General features: G+C 37.8%; 1 protein-coding gene across 4 annotated transcripts in view; it reads right to left on the minus strand.

Moving 5' to 3' along the window:
• Positions 1 to 25,740, minus strand: part of NRXN3 (neurexin 3) — a 1,454,076-nt gene that overhangs the window by 932,883 nt on the left and 495,453 nt on the right. The window lies entirely within an intron of this gene.

The raw sequence follows: 25,740 nt of genomic DNA on the forward strand, positions 1-25,740 counted from the left end.
GCTTTGTGAGCTTCAGCAGATAACTTAAACGCTGAGGTTCTACTTCTTCATTTGCAAAAGGCATATAATACGCTGGTCCTTGCCCTACTAGGCTTACAGATTTGTCATGGGTACCAAATGAAATAATGGCTGGGAAGGCTTTTTGCAAAAGCGAAAGTACTCCCCCACATAAGCAAATGTAATTCTGTGTGCTGTAGATAAAATGAAAGTGCATTAAACAAAACTTAGACTCCTATAAGTATTTCATGAAGGATAGGAGGGGCGCTGCAGTTTATAATCACCACAGGAAAAAAATAGACATTTACCAGAGAGCATCTAGAAGGAGGAAAGAGTGGGAACACATCCTGGCCCCCATGACATCCCTAGTGGCCAGGCATTGTGAGCGTTTGCTTGGCCCATTCAAAGAAGACTGACCGAGTTGGAGCTATAACCAAAAAAGCTAATGACACCCTTGAGAACCAGTCATTTTAGTTTTATTCAAATTGTACTTCTAGAGGAGGAAATAGACTCACTTTTATTTGATACCTTCTCTAGTCCAAGCACTTTAGTGAGAAGTCACTTCCCATCCAATATGTTATTTCACTTAATTCTACAATGTGGGTCTATTATTCCTACTTTCAAGCAGAAAGCCAAGGCTCTGAGAGGGGGATCTTTTCATCCCAAAGTCAAACAGCCTGGCGTTTAATCCACTACATCCAGTACCACGTCCAGGGCCTATGCTGCAACAGTACGCTGCTCCAAATGTGCATTTGCTTAATCATTCATTTAGCAAATATTTTTAGAGAACACAGGAAGAAAATTTCACTCACATTCTTATGAAGCCAACCTGTTACTGGGCTCAGTATCTGACACCAAGTAGGTGTCAGATAATATTATTAAATGTTTGCTGTTGTCAAATAGGAGCTACCTGCCTACATGTACTATGGAGGGTACAAAAGTGTAACAGACAAGGTCCCTGTTCTGAAGAGAGACATGGCATGCACAACTAACTGTACTAGAATATAAAAATGATTAAATGACACGGGAAAGATATACCAATAAAGACAGCGGCATGCAAGTGGGGAGAGCAGATGGGTAGAGGCTAAGCTGGTCTTGGGAGATTGGTTGAGTTTATAATGAAAGAAGTGATGGCATCAGATTTGATAGGTCGATAAAATAACACCTCTATTCACATAAAGGAAAGAAAGAGGAGGATGCTCAGATAACAACAAACTATTCAATTTAACAGAAGCATCTAACATATTTTGATAAGCAGTTATAAAGGTAGTTTGAGACTGGAACCAATGGACTTTGGTAGACACTGGGAATTAAGTGGCTGTTTTAGGTTATGAGCTACTATGATGCATTCATTTGTGATACTGTGTACCAGGTACTCTTCTGGGTGTTTAGGACATAACCATGAACAAGCGAGACCAACATCTTCTGCCCTCACGTATAAATGGAATCGGAACAGGAAGAGACCAGGCAGACCACATGGAAGGTTCTCAAAATAGTCTGTGTCATTATCATACCCCACCCTATCTACATAACACACAAAAGTCCATGAAAGGCAAAATAAAGACACCTGTTCATTCCTGGGAAGCAGCCATCACCTGGGTAATAACCATGACATGCTAATAATTGTACATTATAATCTAAGAGTATCACAAATAAAGGTGTGACACTTGCAGGTACCATCACAATGAAAGACATATTATGATGTTCTGTTCTTAGATGGGAAGCATAATCTAAATTTAACACGTGCTCCAGATGTGAAAAATAAAACCTATTTTAGTCCCTGAAAGAACAGAATCACAAGAAGATCAATAACGATAGCTAAAATTTATTGAGCACTTACTATTTGCCTGGTGCTGTCTAGGACTTTACATGCATTCAGAAGACATTTAATCCTCACAAGAGCACCGTGAAAAAGACAATATTATTATTATGTTTTATGGATACCAAGTCACACGGTTAACAAATGGCAGAGCTGGCAGAACACAGGCAGCCTGACTCTCACAGCTATATACTTCACCATTCTGCCAAACTGTCAGAGAACTATGCCAGGAGCACACCCATGTTTCTTAAGCACCCAAAACCCATCTATAATGCTTCATGGTAGACAGAGTGGGGTATTCTTGTGGTAAATTCATGTGCAAACACAGATATACATACATGCCATTATTTAAAGTTACATATTATTTATGAATATATAAAATTATATAAACATAGATAATACACACATTTCTAAATACTATATTGTTATATATAAATACACACAATGCTCTGTGTATGTGTGTAACTATGAGCACCATTAATCATTATTATGTAACTTCTACTATACAGAGCCGCACTCCTTTTTAAGAGATATTAGTGTATTTATTGAGCCATGAAATGAGTGCTTCGATGCACTGAACTTTAATACATTCCAAAATTAAGGACCACTTTTATCCCTCTGGATCTGCATAGTGCCGGGACGTGTGTATGAATGAATGCATCTTTACGTCAATGTTGGCAGTCTCAGAGAATGAATGTCTGGCGAGTATATAGTTAAACAGCTAACAGTACAAAACAAAGTGTGTATCTCAGTGTGTATATCTTTGTGTGTATTTCTGTCAGTGTGTTCTGTTATTAACCTAATATTCTTAAGGGGAGGGTGATGAAGTAGAAAATTTGATACAGGAATCAGCCAAAACAAAAATCTATTCCAGGATTCATATTAATTTGCTTAAAATATTTCAAACACAAGGAGTACCATGAATATAATACTAATTTGAGGAAAAAATATTCTAAAAAAAGAAAGTTACTCAATCTAAATCCTGTTGGATTATTGAATATTGAGAGACCCCATCATAGGATGTTCACACATTGTTCTTATATAGTTCTCCTGTTTTGTTCCTTCTTTCCTCTTTTATTGCCTCTTTTTTTCCTTTAATAATTCTTCAGTATATTTGGGCTACTTTCTTAGCAGTTACTCCAGGGCTTACAACTTGCATCTTAATTTATGAGAATCTACTTCATATTTATACTAACTTAATTATAGTAAGAGATAGAAACTTTAGTTTTATACAGCTCTCTTCCCTTCCTTCATGTTTGTGTTATTACTGTCATCCACACTATGTCTATATATGTTAAAAACTCATCAACGCATGGTTATAATGGCTGCTTTATAAAATACATCTTTTTAAGGAGTGACAAGAACAGAGTTCAAATATATTTATAGTTTTTTTAAAAAAATAAGTTTGTCATTTACCATTTCTGTCTCCATTTCCTCTTGTGAATTCGAGTTACCATCTACCATGGTTTTCTTTCTCCCATATAACTTCATTTGCTTGTGTTTTATTGTCAAGTACATTACAATTCTATCTGCTATCAGCCCAACAATACAATTTTATAGATACCATTTTATGCAATTGCTTTTACATCAGTTAAGAGAAAAAAGAAAAACAAATGTGTAATTACACTCTTTTATCATTACCTACATAATTACCTTTACTGGAGCTGTGTTTTCATGTTGATTCAAATTACTGTCTGTTATCACTTCCTTTCAGCTTGAAGAACTTTATTTAATAGTTCTTATAAGGCAGGTGTAATAGCAATGAATTCTCTGTTTTTGTTTACCTGAGACTGTCTTTATTTCACCATCACTTTTGGAATATAGATTTGTTAGATATATAGGATTCTTGGTTGACAGTTATACTTCTTTCAGCACTTTGAATGTTGTGTCACTGCCTTTGGCCTCCATTGTTTCAGAAGAGATATCAGCTGTTAATCTTATTTTGGTGCCTTATATGACAAGTTGTTTTTCTCTTGCTGCCTTCAAGATTTTCTCGTTGTCTTTGGCCTTCAATATTTTTATTATAATGAGTCTGGATGTAAATCTCTTTGTATTCATCCTACTTAGAAGGTATTAAGCTCCTTTGATGTGTACATTAGTGTTTTTCATCAAATTTGGCAACTTTTCAGTCATTAATTCTTTGAGTATTGTTTCTGTCCCTTTCTCTCCTTTCCTTCTAGTACTCCCATTATAAACATGTTGACACATTAAATGGTGCCCGACATTTCTCTAGCACTCTGTTCATTTATCTTTATTCATTTTTCTTTCTCTTATTCAGATTGTATGATCTCTAATGATCTACGTTCAAGTTTGCAGATTCCTCCTTCTGTCAATTCAAATCTATTGTTGAGTCCCTCTAGTGAATTTTTAAATTTTGGTTTATGTTATTGCACTTTTCAACTCCAAAATTTATCATCGCCCAATGGAAATGTTCGATTTGAAATATATATGTGTGTGTGTGTGTGTGTGTGTATGTGTGTGTGTGTGTGTGTGTGTATATATATATATATATATGCTTTTTATCTCTTTATTAACATTCTCTCTTTGATGAGTCATTATTATCTTATTTTCTTTTAATTCTTTAAGCATAGTTTCCTTAATTGTTTTTAACATATTTATAATAGCTTCTGTGCAGTCTTTGTCTGCTAAATCCAACAGCTGGGCTCCCACAGAGTCATTTTCTATTGCCTGTGTTTATTCCTGTGTATGGGTCACACACTTTCCTGCTTCTCTGCGTGTTTCACAATTTTTTGTTGAAAAATGGACATTTTAGGTAACAGATTGTAGCAAGTCTGAGTACTGCTTCCCCACTACCACCATCATCAGGGCTAGTTCTTATGGGTAGTTTGTTCAATTATTGATTTGTCTAATGAGTTGGCAGAATTAATTCTGTGGCATATTTTCCTAGCAGTGTCAAGGCTCTGATGTCCCTGATCAGGTATTTTTTTCCAATTTTTATATTTTAGCCTGACTTCCTAGGTGCTGTCCCTGGGTTAGTATATGCCACTTGCTGGTCAGATATTATACTTAAGTCCCCTTAGTCAGTTAATTTTCACCATGTATCTCCTTGATGTGTATGACGTGAAGACTGCTTTCATGGTGCAGGGAGTTTAAGATTTTGCCGCATGTTCAGCCAGGGAGTAGTACGTGGACATTGCCTCTCCTGTCAAACCTGAGAAGGTGCGGCCTGGGGAATATGCACAGTCTTCCAGACTATCAAGAATGAATGTGATTACATTTTTAAGCCTGGTGGCCTAGGAATATATTCTGGCTAAAAGTAGCTTATCGTTCAGTCAGTATTTGTTGAAACAGTGTGCTTGAGCCCCTTGAGTCAATGAGACTCTTCACCTTGCTGATAGATAAGTGTGTCACGTGGGAATCCTTTTGAATCTCTCCCATGTCCTACTTTAATTAGCCTTCTGTGAGTGTAGCTTAGCAAATGTGCACAACCATCCAGACCCCCAGGGAAGAGTGTGATCCCAGAATGATCCTTCACAGCTTTCTCTATCCTTGATTTTCTCTATTAAACTTCTGGCTGGTTGGACATTTTGCTCATTGCTACTTGTATTATAGAGCTACCTGCCACCTCAAAATTGCTAGTTACAAACACTGTAGTTTATACTCATCTCCATTATGCACAAAAACCCTTTAGCCATGAATTTGCCTAAGCTCTGTTCCAAATAGTCACCTCAGGCAGAGCTGTAGAGTTCTCCATCCTTACAGCCTGCACCTACCTCAGAGTTCTCCATCCTGACAGCCTGCATCTACCTCAGAGCTGTCCATCCTTACAGCCTGCACCTACCTCAGAGTTCTCCATCCTTACAGCCTGCACCTACCTCAGAGTTCTCCATCCTTACAGCCTGCACCTACCTCAGAGTTCTCCAACCTGACAGCCTGCATCTACCTCAGAGTTCTCCATCCTTACAGCCTGTATTAACCCCTGAGCAGAACGGCGGTGACATTGCACCCCAGCTTGGGGCAGAAACAGTGGCCTGCTTCTCCCTGAGTGACACTCCCATTTTATGAGTGGGCACTTGGAGAAAATGGTGGAGTCTGGTCTTCTGAGCTTGCCCCTTTCAACATGGAATACATGAGTAAGCTGGAACAGGGATACTTGGAACCCCAATATTCTTCACATGCCATACCTGGGATATAGCTTCTTCCCTGTGAATGGGGACTAGGGGGGAGAAACAAGTCCTATTCCTGGTTGTGTCTGCCAGGAATACTGCTTCTGCAACATGGAACTGGAGTGAGTTAATAGAGACTTGCCCTTTTGGGCGTGAAACTGTAGCTCTAGGGGAAGTGGCAGGAGAGGGAGCTCCTGTCTTTTGGCCATATATTCCTGAAATAAAGCTTCCATTACAAGGGGCAGGAGTGGGATAGGAGATGGAAAAAGATTGTGGTTTAAATGCCATAGCTCTCACTTTTTCTTAGTGAGATTTAGTAGATCTTGTAAGTAAATGTTTCTCCCTTGTTGTATGTCATGTGAAAAATTTTCAGAGATTTGAAATGTGTGTGTGCATTTTAATACTTTTCACCAGTTAAATGGTTGTTTTACTGGGGAGAGGAGAGGGTCTGCTAAGTTCCTGACCCAACCATTCCAGAGTTCCCCTACTTTGACTATTACAAATGTCTCACATATCTTTATCCATAAAAATTTTCTTAGTCCCAAGTAACATATATTTGTATTTGTCATAGTAGACCTATTTCTATTTCTAGAAGAGTATAAATTATTAATATTATTTAATCATTGTGACATTTAAAACACATTTCAGCAATGATTTTTCTTATTGTCTGATTGTTTACCTATCCCATGATTGTTCTTCCACCTCAGTGATCAATGGCTTCTCTCTACATCCATCTCCTGGCCACTAATGGGAAAAGCTACACTCCTGTTGCAATTCTGAGGCCTCCCCCACCATAAAGGAAAGAGGGGTGACACTGGAACATTGAATAATGTGATAGAAGTTAGTATGGAAAAAGTTTTCTATGAAATTCTTGTGTTAAGAGAAACAATCCAGGGGGAAAGACAGTGATAGTATTTACTTTATTTCTATGCATTTCTCTTACGTACACAATGCTTGACCTTCTTTTAAAATAAGAGCACTATTCCCATTTGAAATTAGTCTCAGAGTCATGATTTTCTCTCTTTCATTCCTCCCCCTTTCCAAAAGAAAAATCACATAAATATTTTTTTTAAATAGCATAAACTCACTATTTAAAAATCTAAGAGATGTAGATATACAGAGGGTGCCAAAAAAAAATGTATACACATTTTAAGAGAGGAAAACACTGTATTAAAAATGTAATACTCAATATATACTGATAACAAAAGATGAATATAAGTCATGTGTATACCTTTTTTTGGCACCCCCAGTATATATAGAAAAAAATCTAAAACTTTCCACATCATATCATCAAGAAATAACCATCATTAACAATAGAGTGGCATATTGCCAGATATTTTTCTAAGCACATATGCAAATACAAGGATATATAAATAGGAACGCCTTAAAAACTGGAACATATTCTATGCGTTATTGTGTTATTTTAATTAAAGTTAACTTTAATTTTACATAAAGTTAAAAAGAAATTTCAATAAAATTTTTACAAGAAGTATTAACTCCTAAGGTAACTCACTAAAATTTATAAAATATTAAAAACATGAAAAGATTGGTTCATTATTTTGAACTCTGGGCTTCAAATATAGCCTATAAAGATTACCTTCCTCTTATGAAAAGTGAGACATTATTCTCTCCCATTTTCTCTTTCATCACTGACTTTTTGTTGTTATTTTGTTATTTTTTTTTATTATTGATTACATGTTGCGTATGAGTGGGTTAACTCAAAAGACCTGCGTTATTCGAACTCTGTACATTCGCAAGAAAAGCCAGTTTTCATGACTGGTCCTTCACTAGCTCCTGTCATTGAGCTCTTCAAATGTTCCGACCGCCAAAAGTGTTTTGTGTGCCTGAGGTCTGGAGCCACATTGGTTGAGTTTATACAAACACTGTAGTTCATAGTGAATATCTGCTTTCCCTCTGGCAGTCTGGGGCATTAGTAATCGAAGTCAGTCACACAAGCCCTGTATGCCTACGTGACCGACCCCCAATAAAGGTTATGGAGCATCCCTGGTTGGCAACACTTTGTAGTCATATATGTGTAGTCATACATGATTGTAGTCATGTATGTGTAGTCATACATGATTGCTGGAGAAATTAAGTATATCCTATTGACCTCGACTGGGAAAGGATTCTTGTAATCTTGTGCCATGTTTCCTCCAGACTTCACCTCACGTGCCTTTTCTCTTTGCTGTTTTTACTCTGCAACATTTGCTGTAATAAACCTGCGACCATGAATGTAACGGCTTGTGGGTTCTATGAGTCTTTCCAGAAAATTATCCATACTGATGGTAGTCCTAGAGGTCTCTGATACAGGTATACTTTATTATGTATTCATAATGTGTACAATCATCATGTGTTTATTGTACATTTAAATGTGGTCATTGTTCTCACCAAGACTTTTATCATAGTTTCTCTATTTCTGAGTAATTTTAGTTCATCTTTTAAATGCTTGGATTTTATGGTCATGCCTTTTTAAAAAGAACTCACTAGTGTTATATTACCAAAATTCGTTCATGTTTGTGAATGTCTGTGCTCTTCATATTTGAATTATGTTATGATTGCATAAGTCAATCTTAAGTCACACTTTACTTCATCCAGAATTTTACAGACACTGCTTTGCTGTACTTGAAACTGCATAATGCCAGTATCCTCTCATAAGTGGTAAATGATGTGATTTTTTTTCTTTATGCTTGAATAACATTATTTTATTCCTTGAAGTCCAGTGACATAATCACTACACATCTCAGTGTTGAGTATACTATGTCAAATTTTCTTAGAATTCTGCATGCTATTTTGAACTTCAGAGTCAGTTCTTCATAGTAATACTTTTTTTTCTGGTTTGAGACATTTGGATAATTTCTTGGTAGAAGCGCTCAGTTTTTCTATTCCAGGGATCCAATTATTCGTCCTGTCTTCCATATCTCTTAGTTTCTCTATGATGAATTCAGTCTTTGACTTTTTCATCAGCATTCACTGGGATGTTTCCTCTGTCCCCCACCCCCATTGTTACTATTTATTTCAAATTAGGTACGTGATTTCATTATTTTGGCTCTCACGTTTCCTTCCATTTGCAATCTCCCTTTTCCTTTCACTCAGTTAATTTGTTATAATTTTTTCTTTGAATTCTTGTGGCATTAAATTAAAAATTCTCAAACTATTCTGTGGTACAAATGTGCTACAGCATATAGTTCATGGGAAATTTTTCTGTCTTTGTGTTTATTTTCCCCCGGATCACTTTCTTGGACTAAGCCATATCTCTTTACTTATTCTATTATTTTTCTGTCGTTTTGTATTTCTACTGTCATGCCATTGATTTTCTCGCTTATACAGAGGAGGCTCTGTTCAGAGTTTCTAATCATTCAGGTAGAGTTTCAATGACTTACTGACACCCAGAGTCATCTACAGTTTTAATGGCTTTCTTATTAAATTTTTAGTTCCATGTAATTTTTAATGTAGCTTGAGAAATGGTGAAGTATGGAAAGAAAATAAGGGGAGAGATAAGAGCTTAGTCAAGACTGTGTATGACCTTCCCTTAGTCTCTCTTTTCCTATTTGATGACCCCTGAAGTGTTCCCAGGCCCCGTCTTAAACCTAAGAGTTGATGTATTGGTGGGAGCAGCTGGATCTTCAAGATGTTTATGTGATTTTTTTTTAATCCCCTTTTTGTATATGTAATATTAAGCAAACGATGAAACGTTGCTTTAATGGTTTAACGAGGAAGGAGAAGGAAAGACCACTCCTCTTTGGGTGGAGAAGTCTTTCCCCCTCAGTGTGGACATGTAGATCAAGACTTATCAAAAGTTTGTCTCTGAATTAATTATTGCACCTGACTTTAGGTGCCCCAGATTTTTTTTTTTTTTTTTTTTTTTGCCATGTTGTGCCTTTCCTTCTGGAATTGTAAGGTGAACACAATAATAGTACCTGTTTACACTGTGAAGTGGATATTGTTACAGAGAACACACCGGAGGCTTTCTCACTGTTACGGTAATAACGCCTTGTGAATGTATGATCTATAGAAAGATCCCTGTAGTTTTACCTGCTGATGCTGACTGTTGGAGAATAAATTTTGGATATTTCCCCCCCGCCAAAAAAAAAAAAAAAAAGACTGTATGACCTTCCTTTAGCTACCAGGACTGTGTTCTGATTTCTGAAGCCTTGTTAAATGCCCTATATCAGAAGTCATCCCACCTGGTTAAAGAGAGCATCCCAAGGCATTGGAGGGGGATACACTAGGACTTCCGATCCATTTAACCCTAACAACTTCTCTTTTGATCGTCAGTCCTGTTGTCAATGTCTGCTACATGTATTTTTCTACCATGGCCATTTCCACTACTCTTCATTCAAAGGTAGGACCAGGTAAGAACATCTACTCAGTCTATTTATTTCCCATTAGAAATAATTCTTAGTATTTTTATCAACTAGACAGTACTAAGCCTGAAGAGCATAGGCAGACTCATCAGGCTTGGCCATTCCTCTTGGCTTGGCTTCACAATCATTTGTCTTTCTCTTATTTTTTGAGATGTGTAACACTAACTTGTGTCTCTTTCCTTACTTGGGATCAATGATTATTTGGCTGATATTGTACTCTTTTTTGTCTAACTTGAAAGAGGAAGTTTCTGACAGGAAACTTTTCCCTACTATCTTCCCACTGCTTTTCATAATCAAATTATTACATCTTACACCAAAGAAACAGAAAACAATCAAAACTTAAGAGTTCTTTAATCTTACTATCAGCATATGTTATTTTGGATGTGATGAAGTCCTTATCAAGAAGAGAAGTAAAAACTATAGGGAAAATTGATTGTAGGAGGTAAATGCTACAGAGGATCTTCTTGCCTACACATAGTTGAATATGACATCATTTACATCTGATATAGTCTGAAAGGAGAAAGCCAGATTGGTAGGCAATGATAGGAAAGGGATAAAACAAAATTACTAGACAACACCACTGATGTGATGTCACTCACACACACAGAGGGTACATTGACATCAACACAGTACTATGAGCAAATGGCAATGTGCTTTCATGTAATAGACTTTGCCAGTTCTCATTTTGCACTGAGCATACCAAACAGACTTCCTAGCACTAAATTCCCATCAGCCCTCGAGCCATCTCCTCTGGAGAGAAGATACTCTCGTGTGCAACCTTGTGAGCAAAGTACTACTAAATAATCACTTCTCTCCTCGCTTCTCTTTTTGGACCTTCAAGACATCCTCCTGCTCACTCCTGCAGCTATTGGCCTCGCACATTCCATAAGTGTGTTTTATTCTGACAAAGCTTCCAAAATACACAGATTGCTTCCTCTCCCAAACTGGGCCGATTTTAAACAGTGTGCAAATCTATGTAGGAATGCCTGCCAGGTTCTAAATCTGTATTTTGCAGCAGCAGGAGAAACATAAATCTCTAGTTCCGAGCAGACCCAACAATAGCCAACAGTTCCAGGGAATCAACACAATTCATGTGAGGTGATGTCCTCTCGCGGGTGAGGCTGAGAAGAACTAACTTTTCACATTCTCAACATAATGTTGCCATTACATACAGTCATACTGGCTTCTCATTCCCAAACAACTAGACTGCTCTAAAGCCATGATAAAAAAAAAAAAAAAAAATTATTGACATTTCTTACTTTAAGAAAAGTAGGTGTGTACCTTTAGATATGTTTTTAGTATTAAAAAAGGAAGAAAAAATAAAGGAAAACAAACCAATGATACAGAAACCCTGGTTTATTAAATGTATACATTTTAAGAAAATGTTCATTTGACCAAAGAATTCATGTAGCTTTCTCTTAAGTAGTAATTTTCCCTACTGAATTGGAAACGTGACTTAATTTATAAAAATTACACATCACACGACTCTTCAGGAAAAAATCTGTCCACTGCCTGCAAATACATTGTGTCATTCATTCAATGATTGATACCTAACATGTGCCAGATACTGTGCTGAAATGGGGATCGGGGAGCAGGGGGAGAGGAAACACAGATGACATGGCTGCTGCCTTTTATGAGCTTAGAGCACATTGGAGTTATCAATGCAAACAGGTAAATTGTTGTATAAAGGAATGAGCAGGGTTGGGGGAATTCAGCTCAGGTTTCTGTACCTTTGCCTAAATTTGTTAGGAAGGGGTTATATAACTTGAATCTCAAAAATGAAAACGAGTGAACTACAAAGAAAGGAGTGGATTGCATTCCAGCTGAGGGGAGAACATATGTACAGGCACGAAGTTAATAAGGTCATGGAATGAAATCGTACATTAAGTCTGGTGCTTGGCACAGCATCTGGTAAATGGTAGTTACAATGCGCAACTTCAAAGATCGGGGGGAGCTCAAAGTGCCAAAAGTAAAATAGGATTTCTTATCGGTAACACTATTAACATTTTGGACCAGATAACTTTTTGTTGTGGAAGCTGCCTTTGCATTGTAGGATGTCTAGTCATATCCCTGGCCTCCACCCACTAGGTGCCAGCAGCACTACCTTTAGTCATGACAACCAAAAATGTCTCCAGACATTGCCAAATGGCTCTGGGGGGAAAAATCACCTCCCCATTTTGATAATTACTACGGTGATTTCACATGGGTTAGAGTATATGGATTGGAGTGGTAAAAGTTAAGACTGAAGGGATATATAGAGGGCCCATTATAAAAGACCTAATAAACACAGTTAGGAAATTTGGATGTTAGTCAAACTTAGAATGTTTTTAGACAGAAAATGACATAATTAAACTTGTTTGTAGGCTAACTCTGGTGGTACAGGGAAGACAGAATGGTGTGGTGAGAGACCAGAAACAATCTTATCCAATTTTTTTCCAGATACTACTGCCATTGCTTTATTTTATAAACGTTATGAAATTTTAAAACACCACATTTATAAATAATAGTGGTGTGTTCCTGAAAATGTATGTGACTCTTTAAGTCAATTCATGAAAGCTCGGCTGTAATTATGCGTATGGTCAGCCTCTCATTCGGAATCATTTTTCACTGTGTAGTCACTGTGAGTATATAAGCTTGCAGTTAGAAGATTCAGATGAAATCCTAGATCTGCAAGTTATTTGACTGTGAAACATTCTTGGACCTCAGTTTCCCCTTCAGAACATATGTAATAATAACACTGAATCAGTCAGGAGACTATAATAGGAAACAGTCAAATTGTGCCATGTGATGAAGGTTTAATAAAGGCAATATTTACAAAAGTATATGTATGGAATAGTGAACCCCCCTGGGTAATGCAGTATTCAGGACTATGAAGGGCATACCCCATTACTAGCCCTAGGCCTGATGGAACAAGGGGTAGGTTAATTGCCAGAATCCCGAGGAAGAGAGAGAAACAGTGCAATGAGTATCTAGAGAGTGCAAGAGCTATCACCTTAGGTCAAGGGGCATAGTCAGTTGGCAGCCATTTCACAGGGAGAGAGACAGGAAATTAAATATCCAGACCTCACTGTCATTGTTCCTTCTCATCTCCCTTGGTTGTTTTCCGTTAGGAAAACTCAACTGGAGTACAGAGGACAAGGGAGCCTGTTAATGCAGTCCCTATGGGATAATCTTCCAGGGTGCAAAGCTGAGTAAAGAAGGGTATACAAGAGTAGAGAATGGGTCCAGAGTCACAAGGAAAAAAGTATCTATCACTAAGGTGAACCCTGAAGCATGAATATGAAAATATCGAAATATCTGATATTATTGCGTGCTCAATGAATGTTGTGTGTCTATGTGTACAGGTATGTGTTTTAATTTCCTGAGGTCTAGAGATGGCCCATGGCTCCATATTAGAGGTCGCGTTGGTCAATGGAAAGAGCCTAGGTGTCAGGAGGGCTACATTCCACTCCAAGCTCCACCTCTTACAGTCATACAACCTTGGGAAACCCACATGTTCTCTGATCTCCCTTTTCCCTATGTAATCTCGAATAATATTCAAAAATCATGTAAGAAAATAGGTTTGAAAGAGCTCTGCAACTGGAAAGTAGAATGCAATTGTGAAGGGTTAGTTATAGTGCTTTCTTGGTCTTCCTCTTGCACTATGAAGTCTACTTTGATTAGATAGAGAAATAAGGTGGACATTCTGCTTTCTTCTGTTCCCAAATTCCCTACACAATGGGTCTACTCTTGTAATCATGGCAGAGATTGCACCCTAGTGTTAGAGCATTTACATTTACCTTTGATGGCAAGCATGGACCGTAACAGCCATGGGCAGCCCATGTTCAATGACTGAACCTAATATCTTGGTCCAGCTACACTCTTCATCCTGAAAGACAGCACGCTTCTGTATGCTGTAAACATTTTTGCCCACAGCTTGCTCTGTCATAGTCTTCTTGTCAGTATTCCAGAGAATTAATTTGTTCTCTCATTGTCATTGATAATATCTGGTTCTAAAATTTGACTAAAAGTTTTATCCTGAACCATCAACAAGGGTGATTGACTATAAGGAAGGAAATGTAGTGAATGAACTTGTATACCTGTCACCTTTGCTTGATTCTAGAATACTGTTATACAGTAGCACTGAGCTGATATAGTCAAGTATTTAATGACCAACTGCATGCTCGGCCTTGTTCTATTTCCAGGAGAGCTGCTGTTTATTCCCAAATGACTGGCTTGAAGGCTCAGAGCCCTGCTCTGCACACAGCTTTGCTCACTAGATGTGACGGCTTCAGTGCTGCCTCAGGCCAGCCCGGAGAAACAAGTTCTCTAGGGCAGCGGAGGAAAATGCACTCTCTACCTTTCAACTGTTCCACCGCGCACCAGTTCAACGAACCTCAGTTGTATACTCATTTTTCATAAGGAGAGACCGAGCCATTATTTCAACATGAACCAAAATCAAATTTTCTAGCAATATAAAATATATTTTCTAGAAAAGTCAAACTAGTGAAGACATTTCTGGGCCTCTGATTAACTGACTAAAGCAAAATCAGCTCTTGTCACTTTATCAGGAAAAAAAAAAGTATAAAAGTTATGAGATGACTATCTCTGAATTGCACAGAAATTCAGAGTTAGAAAGTTAAAATAAACCTGCATTCAAACCTTGTATTTCATAACTGAGGAAACAGGTAATATTTAAAAGCCTTGATTTTTTTTCTTACGGAGATAATAAAGATCGTCCTTTTTTTTCTTTTCTATTTGGGATCCTGCTTCCAAAATCAAGTTGTCTGAAATCAGCAATGTTCTGAAACAGATGACTCAAAACACACACACACAATTATACAATACTTAAAGATCTATTGAGGCACCTGGTTCAAAATATTGCTGAAACATACACGTCATTTATATATATATTTCCATCTTGTGCACAGTAGAATGAAGAGCTACCAGGTAAATGAACTGGCTCTGGAATTGAATTCCACATGTTTTGCAACTCTTAGAATGTTATTAGAATGGATTTTGGATCCTACACAAGGTCTCAAGCTGACATATCATTTCATTGACCGTCTGGCCAACTCGCAGTAGAACATGCTCTTTTTGGGAGACGCCATCATATGTGGTATCCATTTCCAAATCATTAGGGCAGATGCACTATGTCAGTAGTCAGACTTACTTATTCAACACAGAGTGTTTTAGTGCCCATTATGTTTCCAGGCACTGTTCTAACCTGGGGATCTAGAAATGGAAAAACAAAGTCCCTACCTCATGGAGCTTTAATTTTAGCACTAGTCACCTGGGGGAATGGCTGACTAGAAGTACCTTTGTTAGTCTAATGATATAAATGGCAAGCAGTTATTGTAATACATAGAGAGGAAAAAAATAGTCGACAGGAAGAGAATCATTTGACTGCACATACATGGGTGACATATCTCAGATTTTCTCATTTCCAATCCTTCTATCAATATAATTTGATTAGAACTTTATCCAGAAGAGTAAGATATCAGATAATTTCATCAAGGGATAAGCCACCACTGTGGAGTACCCAACAATTATGTTTCAATTCCTTTGTCCCAGAAGATGGAGGTGCATGCTACAGATACTACTCCCTAAGGTATTAGGATCCTGGGGTGGATATCAAGCAAAGCCTGGTGTTGTGATTAGCTTGCCAAATACAAAGCAAAAAAAGTTGTAACAGTCTCGCAGATGACAAAGATGCATCACACACAGGCTGCTACTAGTGACAACAGAGAACACAGCTAAAATTAAGCTATAAACACTTCTTGTCAGGGCCCCATTCCCCTGCAAACAGAAAGTTGTTTTATAGGGCTGGCAAAGTGTACTGTAAATTATATTACCAGCCCACAGCTGATGAGTTTATAAGTCTACAGGGAACAAGCTATCTGGCTCTGTCACCACGCTTAGCTTGCCAAAATTGCATATGAGGCACACCAGTCTGAGAGGTATGGCTAAAACTTAGAAATGAGGGGCCAAGAATTGCACTGGAGAAGAAAGAAGGTATGTGGCACATGACATTAATTTGTCTCTAAAGTTTTCCTCTTAGAACTTGTTTATGACTCAGGGGCACTGTTCAGCAGTTGCTGAGTCAACACTTAATTATATTGTAAACCACCAGGAAACAAACAGGGGTGTGTCTGATGAGTGGGTGGGCAGTTTCTAGTAAAAATAAAAGTCCCCTCACCTTATTGTACCACCTTCAAAATGTTTCTGGTTTCTTTTTAGTTTCTGTAGCTCTCAGAAGGTATCTCTATCAGTTTTCAAGGGTGTGTGTGTGTGTGTGTGTGTGTGTGTGTGTGTGTGTGTGTGTCCCCTTTATCTTTTTATTTTCCTATTGGGCTAGAAACAAATCAAATTGTGTCACTTTCAAGTCAAGTACTTTCAATGGCACCACAGTCCCTACTACTTAGCGCTAAAATCTAAATCTTCAATAATCTGGCCCCAGGTCACATCTGCAGCCCAATCGCCTGTCTCCACTGTGCTTCTTCACTTTTGTCCCAGGATATACTACTGGCTCTGAGAAGATGCCCTGCCCCTCTGACTTTGCTCTTGCTGCTCCCTTTGTATGGAGTGTTCTATACTCCTTACCCAGCTTGCAAATCCTGGCCTATCTACTAAGAGGAAACAGGCTCCTTGGCTCTGCCTTCAACACTAAGTGAATCTAGCAGTTCTCTCCGTTTTCATGTCTACTCCCTTAGCGAAAGCCTCATCCTCTGTCTTCTAGCTAGACTTCCAATTATTCCCGCTAAATTCTTTGCTCTCAAGTCTATTCTCCACATGGCAGCCAGAGTGATCGCTTCCGTTCCCTGCTTCACCCTCCCATGCCTTCCTAATGAACTTGGAATACATTTATACTCCTTGCCTGACTTACAAAGTCCTACATGATTTGTTTCCTCTCTATAGGGTGTTCATCTGTCCTGGTTTGGCCCAGACAGTTCCATTTCACTTCCATTGTCCTGGTGTAATTATTAATAGCGCCACCTTTTACTCAGAAGCGTGTTAGTTTGGACTTAAAGCCACCTGGTCACCCGATTCCTATAGCTTATTTCTACTATTCTCTTGTCCCTTACAGCCCAGCACACCGGCCTCCTTTTGTTTCCTTGAATACAAACACACCAATTTCTTCTTGCGTTCAGGCATCCAGCCAACTGTTTGTCAGCATGGAATTACCTGCTCCCTGATCTTTTTGCGTAGCTGGTTCTTTCTCACTCAGGTCCTGGCCCAAATACCTCAACTATCATCTCAGATAGGTGTTCCCCAAACATCTTGTCTAGCTGCCCCTCTCCCCAGCCATATTCTGTCACATCAGCGCACTTATTTTTCATCACAGCACATAAAATATCTAATATTTGTTTGCTCATGGATTTAGTTGACCCCCTCCTTCTAAAATGTAAGCCCCATAAAAGCAAGTACTTTTTCTTTTTTGTTCACTACTATGTAGATATTTTCCATAAGAATTTCCTGCCAGGCCCACAGTAGGTATTCAACAGAACAGATGGCAGATGAACAAAAGACCTCAAGCATAGACCTCAAGCATCACCTTCTCTGCAAAGTCTACCCTGGATGCCTGACTCCCTTTCTAGGTAAGACTGGCCACTCTTTCCCTGTGGCCCCATTCTATCTGGTGCATACATACAAGGTCAGATAATTAAGTTTGCGAACTCATCCTAGAAAAAGTGCCACATACCTCATTGAGGAATATCACTATGGTCACCTTCGAAGTACTCCCCTTAGGAAGCTATGCACCAATGCCAGTGCCTAGTCCACCCTTCAAAGTAATTTTGGAACTCTTTTTCTGGAATGGCCATCACTGTCATCGTACTATCCTTGATGTCCTGAATGTTATCAAAATGTCTTCCTTTCAATATTTCCTTTCCCTTAGGGTAAAGAAAGAAATCATTGGGGGCCAGATCAGGTGAGTAGGGAGGGTGTTCCAACACAGTTATTTGTTTACTGGCTAAAAACTCCCTCACAGACAGAGCCATGTGAGCTGGTGCAGGGTCGTGATGCAAAAGCCATGGATTGTTGGTGAAAAGTTCAGGTCATCTAATTTTGTCACGTAGCCTTTTCAGCACTTCCAAATAGTAAACTTGGTTAACTGTCTAGTTAGTACAAATTCATAATGAATAATCCCTCTGATATCAAAAAAGTTTAGGAACAACAAGTTCGTGAACTTAATTGTCAGACCTTGTACATTACAGGCAAGTGCCTGCAAGACTGTTTTTGTGTGCATTTCATGTTAGTTTACATGTTTGCTTCTCTGTCAATGCTGCAAAGAAATATGAAGGCAAATATACTCTTTTTTTGTTTCATTTTGTTTTGGTTGTTATTTTGAACTTCTTATTTCAAACTTACATATTTACAGAAAAGATACAAAAAATATCCTAAGCATTCTTACTCTTCTCACCCTACTTCCCCTAATGCTAATATCTTACATAACCATAGTGTGATTATGAATAATAGGAAATTAACATGAGCACACCATTTTAAATAAACTTCAGATCTTCTTCAAATGTTTTGACTTTTTCCACCAATGTTCTTTTTCTATTCCAGAATCCCACATTGCATTAATTATTTCTCCTGAGTCGTCTCCATCTAATAGCTCCTCAGTCTTTCCTTGTCTTTTATGTTCTTTTAAAGAGTATTGGTCAAACACCTTATCAAATATCCGCAATTTGGATTTGCCCAATATTTTCTCATGATTGGTGTGAAGTTATGCATTTTTGGTAAACATACAGTGGAAGTGACATCGTGTCCTTCTTATCGTATTGTATCAAGGGGTTCACGATGTTGATATGCCTTTCTCCTGGTGATTACTTGGGTATGTTGTATCTCCCAGGTCTTTTCATTGTTAAATAACAGCCTTTCCGTTTGTACTTGACATGTATCTTGGGGAAGATACTTTGAGCCTTTACAAATCTCGTTTCTCCTCAAACTATCACCCACTAACTTTAGCATCCATCCGTGGATCTTACCTGCAACATTTATCATTGTGGTGTTTGGCTAATGGTGATTCTCTTTTGCTCTCTTTCCTCGATCAACTGGAATTTCATTGTATTCTTATTCATTTTTAACTCTGCCTGCCAATAGTTATCATCACATTTCTGACACACACGTGCCTTTGTAAGTACATATTATAACAGAGCAATTAAGTTCTCAGGCTGTATATGAGGCCTGATACTTGCTAGCTTTGTAACTGAACAGGTCACTTAATCTCTCCCAGCCTCAGTTTCCCCATCAATAAACTGGGGATATTAGCGAATGACTCATTAGGCTGCTGGGGAAATTGTGAATTCATTCTCATCAATTCACCCTGACACTGGAGACGTGACGTGTGATCAAAACATACGGTGACTGCTGCTGCCGAGCGCCGTCCAACAGACAGGCAGGGAGCTTCAATATGGGAAGTGGCATGCCAAACCTTAGTAACAGTGTGTGACAAGTTCCAACTTGTTCGGTGTAATCAGTTAGGTGTGAGCTACGGTTGAGAGGAGGTGTGTTTTAAAGTGGGCCGTAAATCATGGATCACGGACAGCGTACTAACATGAAATGAACCAATGATTTCATCCTCCATCATGACAACACTGCGTGTCACACACGGCTTCTGGTACAGCAATTTCTAGCAAATAAAAACATTAGTGTGTCCTCATCCCCCTTATTCACCAGATGCGACACTGTGCAACTTCTGGCTCTTCCTCAAAGTCAAAATGACCATGGAAGGTAAATGTATTGAATTGATTCAGGACATCAAGGCAGTCATGACAGTGCAACTAAAGACACTCAGGAAAGAGGACTTCCAGAACTGCTTCAGAAAGGGGCAAAAATGATGGGATAAGTGTGTTTGAAGCGAAGGGGAGTATTTTGAGGGGGATTAATGGAAATGTGTCTTTTACTGTAATTTTTTTTCATTTAAACAGTCACTGTATTTTTTGATCACACCTCATACAACAACAAAAAAGAAGGCATGTTGACTTTTTTAAGTCTTGACTGACCCAGTCATATGCATATATTAAGCATAGCAAAGCTCCAAAATTGTGGTCTACAGTTATGATTAATGATTGTACAATTTCCTGGCCAACTTTGGAGACTTAAGGATTTCATTGAGCACTCAGATCCCAATCCTCACCAACCAGAGGCATTTTTTTTTCATAGTTTCCACTGACATGAGAAAAATCAAAGGTATGCCCCCATCCACAGGGGTGCAATTTTAATAATTAATTTTTTCCTCAACATATCAGAATCCTAGGAGGGAAGCCCAATTAAAACACAAGTACAATCTTTAATGAAAGGTAAATGTTAAAAGTTCTTAAAGGAGGGCTCTCCTCTCTCTAAACCACTCTCTTTAGGTCCTACTCTATGGAAGAGCTGGATCACTGTCACGTGGGCAAGAGGAAATATTTGAAGATGGAGAAAACTGTAGCTGGTAAATGTTATTGCTAGCTCTGGGAGGTGAGGTCTGCAAGACTAATACCACTGTGCTGGAGCTTGGCAGGCCCCTGGGGGATCCCAGATGAGCGGGCAAGCTGATCACGCAAGCCCAGTCCAAATGTCACTCTAACATTTGCAGAGCTGTGTGTAACTGCTTAAGGAGAGGTTTCCAATGAGAAGGTCAAAGACAGAAAAGCTGTTTGGGAAGCTGAAGAATGTATGTGGGAAGGTTCAACCATTTTGTGGAGTATCTTTTCCCGTCACATAAGCAGGTTTTGTGTTGTTTCGTTTTGTTTTATATTATCCTGTGTGGATTTCGGGGCTGGCACTTATTCATATAGAGAGATTATACCTCAGGAGGGCTTATGCCAATCTCTGGGGTCTGATTTTAGAGATGAAGAAGAAATTATATATTCTTCTGAATTCTGTATCAAACAGCTTTTATTTTATTTTGTTTTCATTTTTATTCTTTAAGTCCTTAGCTGGTTTTATATGTCTAGAATGAACCCTTGATATTTCAGAATTTAAAATTCACAATTTTGACATTTTCCCAAAGAGTCTGAATAGTTATTCTATGTGATCATATATAATTTTAATCAGTTTCATGGAGAGCAGGAAGCACAGGAACTTAGTGAATAAACCTGGCTGAGCACTTGGCATCCACATCTCAGTAAGGCTGCAAGGTTCTTTATTAAAGTTTGAAATATTTCATCCAAACAAGTACAAATAATAACATAATAAATACAGGTGTACCTACAATGTAGGTTTTATTCATTCTGAACATCCTGGTATATTTGTTCCAGATTCTTTTTGAAGACAAAATATTATAGGCATAGGCAAATCCCCTTTGTAGCAGTCCTACTTCCCTCTCTTCCCAGAAGTAATTCTTTTACTGGGATGTTCATGCCCATGCATTTTTTAAATATTCTTAATACATATGGGTCTATACATAGTTTTTTGGATCATTTCACATGTTGACAAACTTTGTGTAAATGGTATCATTCTGTGCCTGCCATTCCATAATTCGCTTTTTTCATTCAAGGTCATGGTCTCGAGGTGCATTAATGTTGTTACATGTGGGTGGCTCTATTGTGTTTGCTCCACTGCAGGATAGATGTCTACGATATAAAGGTACCACAGTTTATTTATGCACTCTCATGCTGACTTAGATTGTTTCTAATTTTTTCCTTTTACATCACATGCAGTGTTCCAATGCATATTCTAGTAGCTATATAAATGTGAACTTGTTTGACAGGTTTTGTAAAGCGTTTACATAATGTGCAATTGCTAGGCCAAATGCCATGGCTCAACGTCAAAGCTAAATTGCATTACCAAATGGTCACCTCAATTTATACCCCACTATTTAGGATATAAGGGTTTCCATCCCTCCTCCTCTTTGCCAAGACTTAATATCACCAGAGTTATTAATTTTTGCTCATCTGGGAGTTTCAAGTAATATCACAATATTGTTTGCATTTGCATTCTCAAGATGACTAGCGTGGCTGTACATCCTTTTGTATGTTTGCTATCCATTTTGATTTGGGCATCTGCAATTTGCTTATTCATATCCCTTGTTCATCTTTCTGTTGGATTGTCTTTCTCTTGTTGACTTGTAGGAGTTCACTGTACAATAAAGAATTGATCTTTTGTATATTTCATTTTGTATAGTTTCTCCCAAGCTGTAGCTTCTTTTTTTTGTCTAATATGTGTTTCCTTGAACACAGACTTAAATGTAATTGCAATCAAATTTATCAATATTTTCTTTACGGACTGTGCTTTCTTTCTGGCTCTTTGTAAGAAATCATTTCCACCCATAAGTCACAGAGTTATTCACCTTTACTTTCTCCTAAATATTTCTAAATTTTGCATTTTACATTTAAATTTTTATATACTCTTAATTCATTTCTATGTTTGGTGTAAAAAGGAAGCCTAATTTTATTTTTTCCATATGGGTGACCAACCATTCCAGCACCACTTACCGACTGGTCTGTTCATTAACCATCAGTAACGTCCACCTGGCCATATATCCATTTTCCTGTTGCAAGAGATTGTTACTGAGCTCTGTTCTGTCCACAGGTCTATGTGCCTATGTCACACTATTGTAAGTATTTGAGGCATAAAATAGGTACTGATATCTGGTAGGGCAAGCCTTTTCTCTTGTTCTCCCAACTCCAAATTCTGTTGGCTATTTTGCCTTCTTAAACTTATATATGAGTTATAGGATCAGCTGCTCAGGGATTTTGAGGGGAATTGTGTTGTATTGGATTTATGGACAATTGCAATATTTATATTATTGAGTCTACTCACGCATGAATATGATAGATATTGGTGATTTATGCAGGACTTTATTTTATAATCTTCAACAATATTTTGTCATTTTTTCTACTAAGGTTTGAATCTTTTAAGGTATATTCCTAGCTACCTTATATTTTTGTTGCTATTGTACCTGGGATGTTTTTCTGTTCTACATGTTAATTGGCAATTATAATTGCAAAGAAATACTAATTAGGTTTATATGTTTATCTTCTACCCAAGAAACTTGCTGAAATCACTTTTAGTTCAAATAGTTTGCCTATAGACCTTCATGGAATAAAAAGTTCAGTATATTCCTCTTGGATCCTTATGCATATGATTTTTTTGCCTAATCTGTTGACTAGTTTCTCCATTTTAGGAATAAATAAAAGTGACAGAGGGCATCCTTGCTTTGTTCATAATAAGAATAAATATATTTGCTGTAGCATCTTGATAGCTTCCTATTTTCAAAGTAATAAGTTATTTTCCAATCTAAGCTTGTTCAGATTATTTTTAATATAATAAATATATATTGACTATATAAATATTTACTTAAAAGATTTTGCTTTTCTCCTTTATCTTTAATATCATTATCATCTCATATTAAATTTAATTATTATATTTCCTGATGTATCACCACATTCCATATTATGTTTTTTTTTTTTTTAATATTGACGTACATTTGCTGGTGTTTCCTTTAGAAATTTCATTAGAAGTATATATTAAATAAATGCACATACAGTTATACTTTGGAATGGAAGATGGTGTAATGGTATAAAATTGGGCTTCCATTGGATTCCATCCAAGTTTGTTCAATTTCTGAATTATGCAGGGTCTTCATGACAGGTGGTCTCACCACTAAAGTGGTCCCATATTTGTACTTCAGTTCTAGTGGGTTTTAATATTTAAAATAAACATGCCAGGCACATTGTAAGTGTGAATAACTATGTGTAGAATGAATGAGGGAATTAATGCTTGAATGAAAGAAAATAAGAAGAGAGGCAAAGAAAAGAAGGAAAGAAGGGAAGAAAGGAGACATATTCATGGCAAAATTTCAGAGAAAGTAGTGATACTTTCAGGTAGTTTGTTAAGACGAAACAAGGGAACAAACAAAACACTGACAGAATTTGATTCTACAAAACTCCTCTTATTTCAGACTTGCTTTAGAAGGAAAGTAAGATTGCGCCATTTTTTTCTTTTGATCCTTCAAAAATCAAGAGATTATTTATTCACCTAACCAGTGATTGCATTTTGGCCAAAATTTAACTTCACTGGGTAAACAGTGTTTGTCTGACATACTTTTGTAACTTGAGACTTAAACTAGGGCAGTGATTCTAGTATTATCACCCCATGGGCAGTTGCCCATGGAATTCCTTTACCTTTAAAAACCATCTCAGTGTACTAGACTTTTCTATTATTGAGAATGTAGGAGAGATAAACCACTCTCAAAAACAGTTGAATTGTAAAGGAGGCTAAATGTCTTTCTTCTACTGACTCTTACATAAATTCTTAAATTAACAAGCCAAAGAACATGACACCTTGAGGTATTAAACTTTGTTTTAATGTGATCACGCTTAGTCCCGATTTAATCCCTTCATATGTCTTTGTAAGTCTTTTCAAACTAATCTCTCTTTTCTCTCTCCAAAGGTGCTGCCTGATTTTTTGACAAATGGTCAGTAAAATAGCAGCCAGGAGAAGAGGTCGTCATTATTTGACTAGTTGGGGCTGTTTAGACAAACATGGTAGTTATTTCAGTTTATAATTGTGAGGAAGTATTGCTTACTGTCTAAGAATGGAGTCCAAATCTCAGTACTGCCTCTTCTTAGCTCTGTGACATTCAAAAAAATTGCTGAACCCTCTACGCCTCAGACCCCTGTCTGGTAAAATAGATGTAAATAGCACTTATTTTATATGATTTTTATGAAGATTAAATGTGATAACATTTGTTAAATGTTTGGCACAGTATATGTCACATAGCTGATTAATAAGTGTTAGCTATTATTACAATGAAGATCAAATTCTCTTCCAGATAACATATATAGAGAAATCAAGATGGATCCATCATATGGAACTGTGGACTGATCAACACCAAGCATGAGGCTAATGGTAGCTGTATTTGGAGCCCCCAGGAAATGGCAAGCATTGAAAAATGAGATTGAATGCCTCTGCACTCAAACCTTCACACTTTGCTCTGTGCCATGTCCCCATATTAGTTGCTTTTTATGCTGAAATAAGAATACGGCCCTTGAAGAACTGGAATGAAGTCCAATAAGTCTCTGTGGGGCCCATGTGAGGAGAGACGGGCAAGGGATCAGGCATGGAGGGTCTTGCGAATAATAAGGATTTGGGATTTTATTCTAAGTGCAACAGGAAACCACAGAAGGGCTTTTAGCAGGAAGGGAACAGGATCTGACTTATGCATGTACATTGATGACTTCTCTTGTGTCCTCAGTTTTCTCATTTGTAAAAAGAAAGGCTTAAACTAGGGCAACGGTTCTCAAAGCATAGTTCCCAGATCAGCATGACCTGGAAACATGTGAAAATGCATATCCTCAGGCCTCACCCAAGAGTGAATCAGAAACGTTGAGGGTGGGACCCAGCAAGCTGTGTTTTACTAAGCCCTGCAGGTGGACTCTGATATAAACTAAATTTCGAGACCCACAGGACTCAAAACCTCAGATATTCCTTTCGGCTCCAAAGTTCAATATTTCCAAGTCCT

The sequence above is a fragment of the Rhinolophus ferrumequinum genome, chromosome 6 (genome assembly GCF_004115265.2).
Source record: "Rhinolophus ferrumequinum isolate MPI-CBG mRhiFer1 chromosome 6, mRhiFer1_v1.p, whole genome shotgun sequence".
Classification (NCBI taxonomy): domain Eukaryota; kingdom Metazoa; phylum Chordata; class Mammalia; order Chiroptera; family Rhinolophidae; genus Rhinolophus; species Rhinolophus ferrumequinum.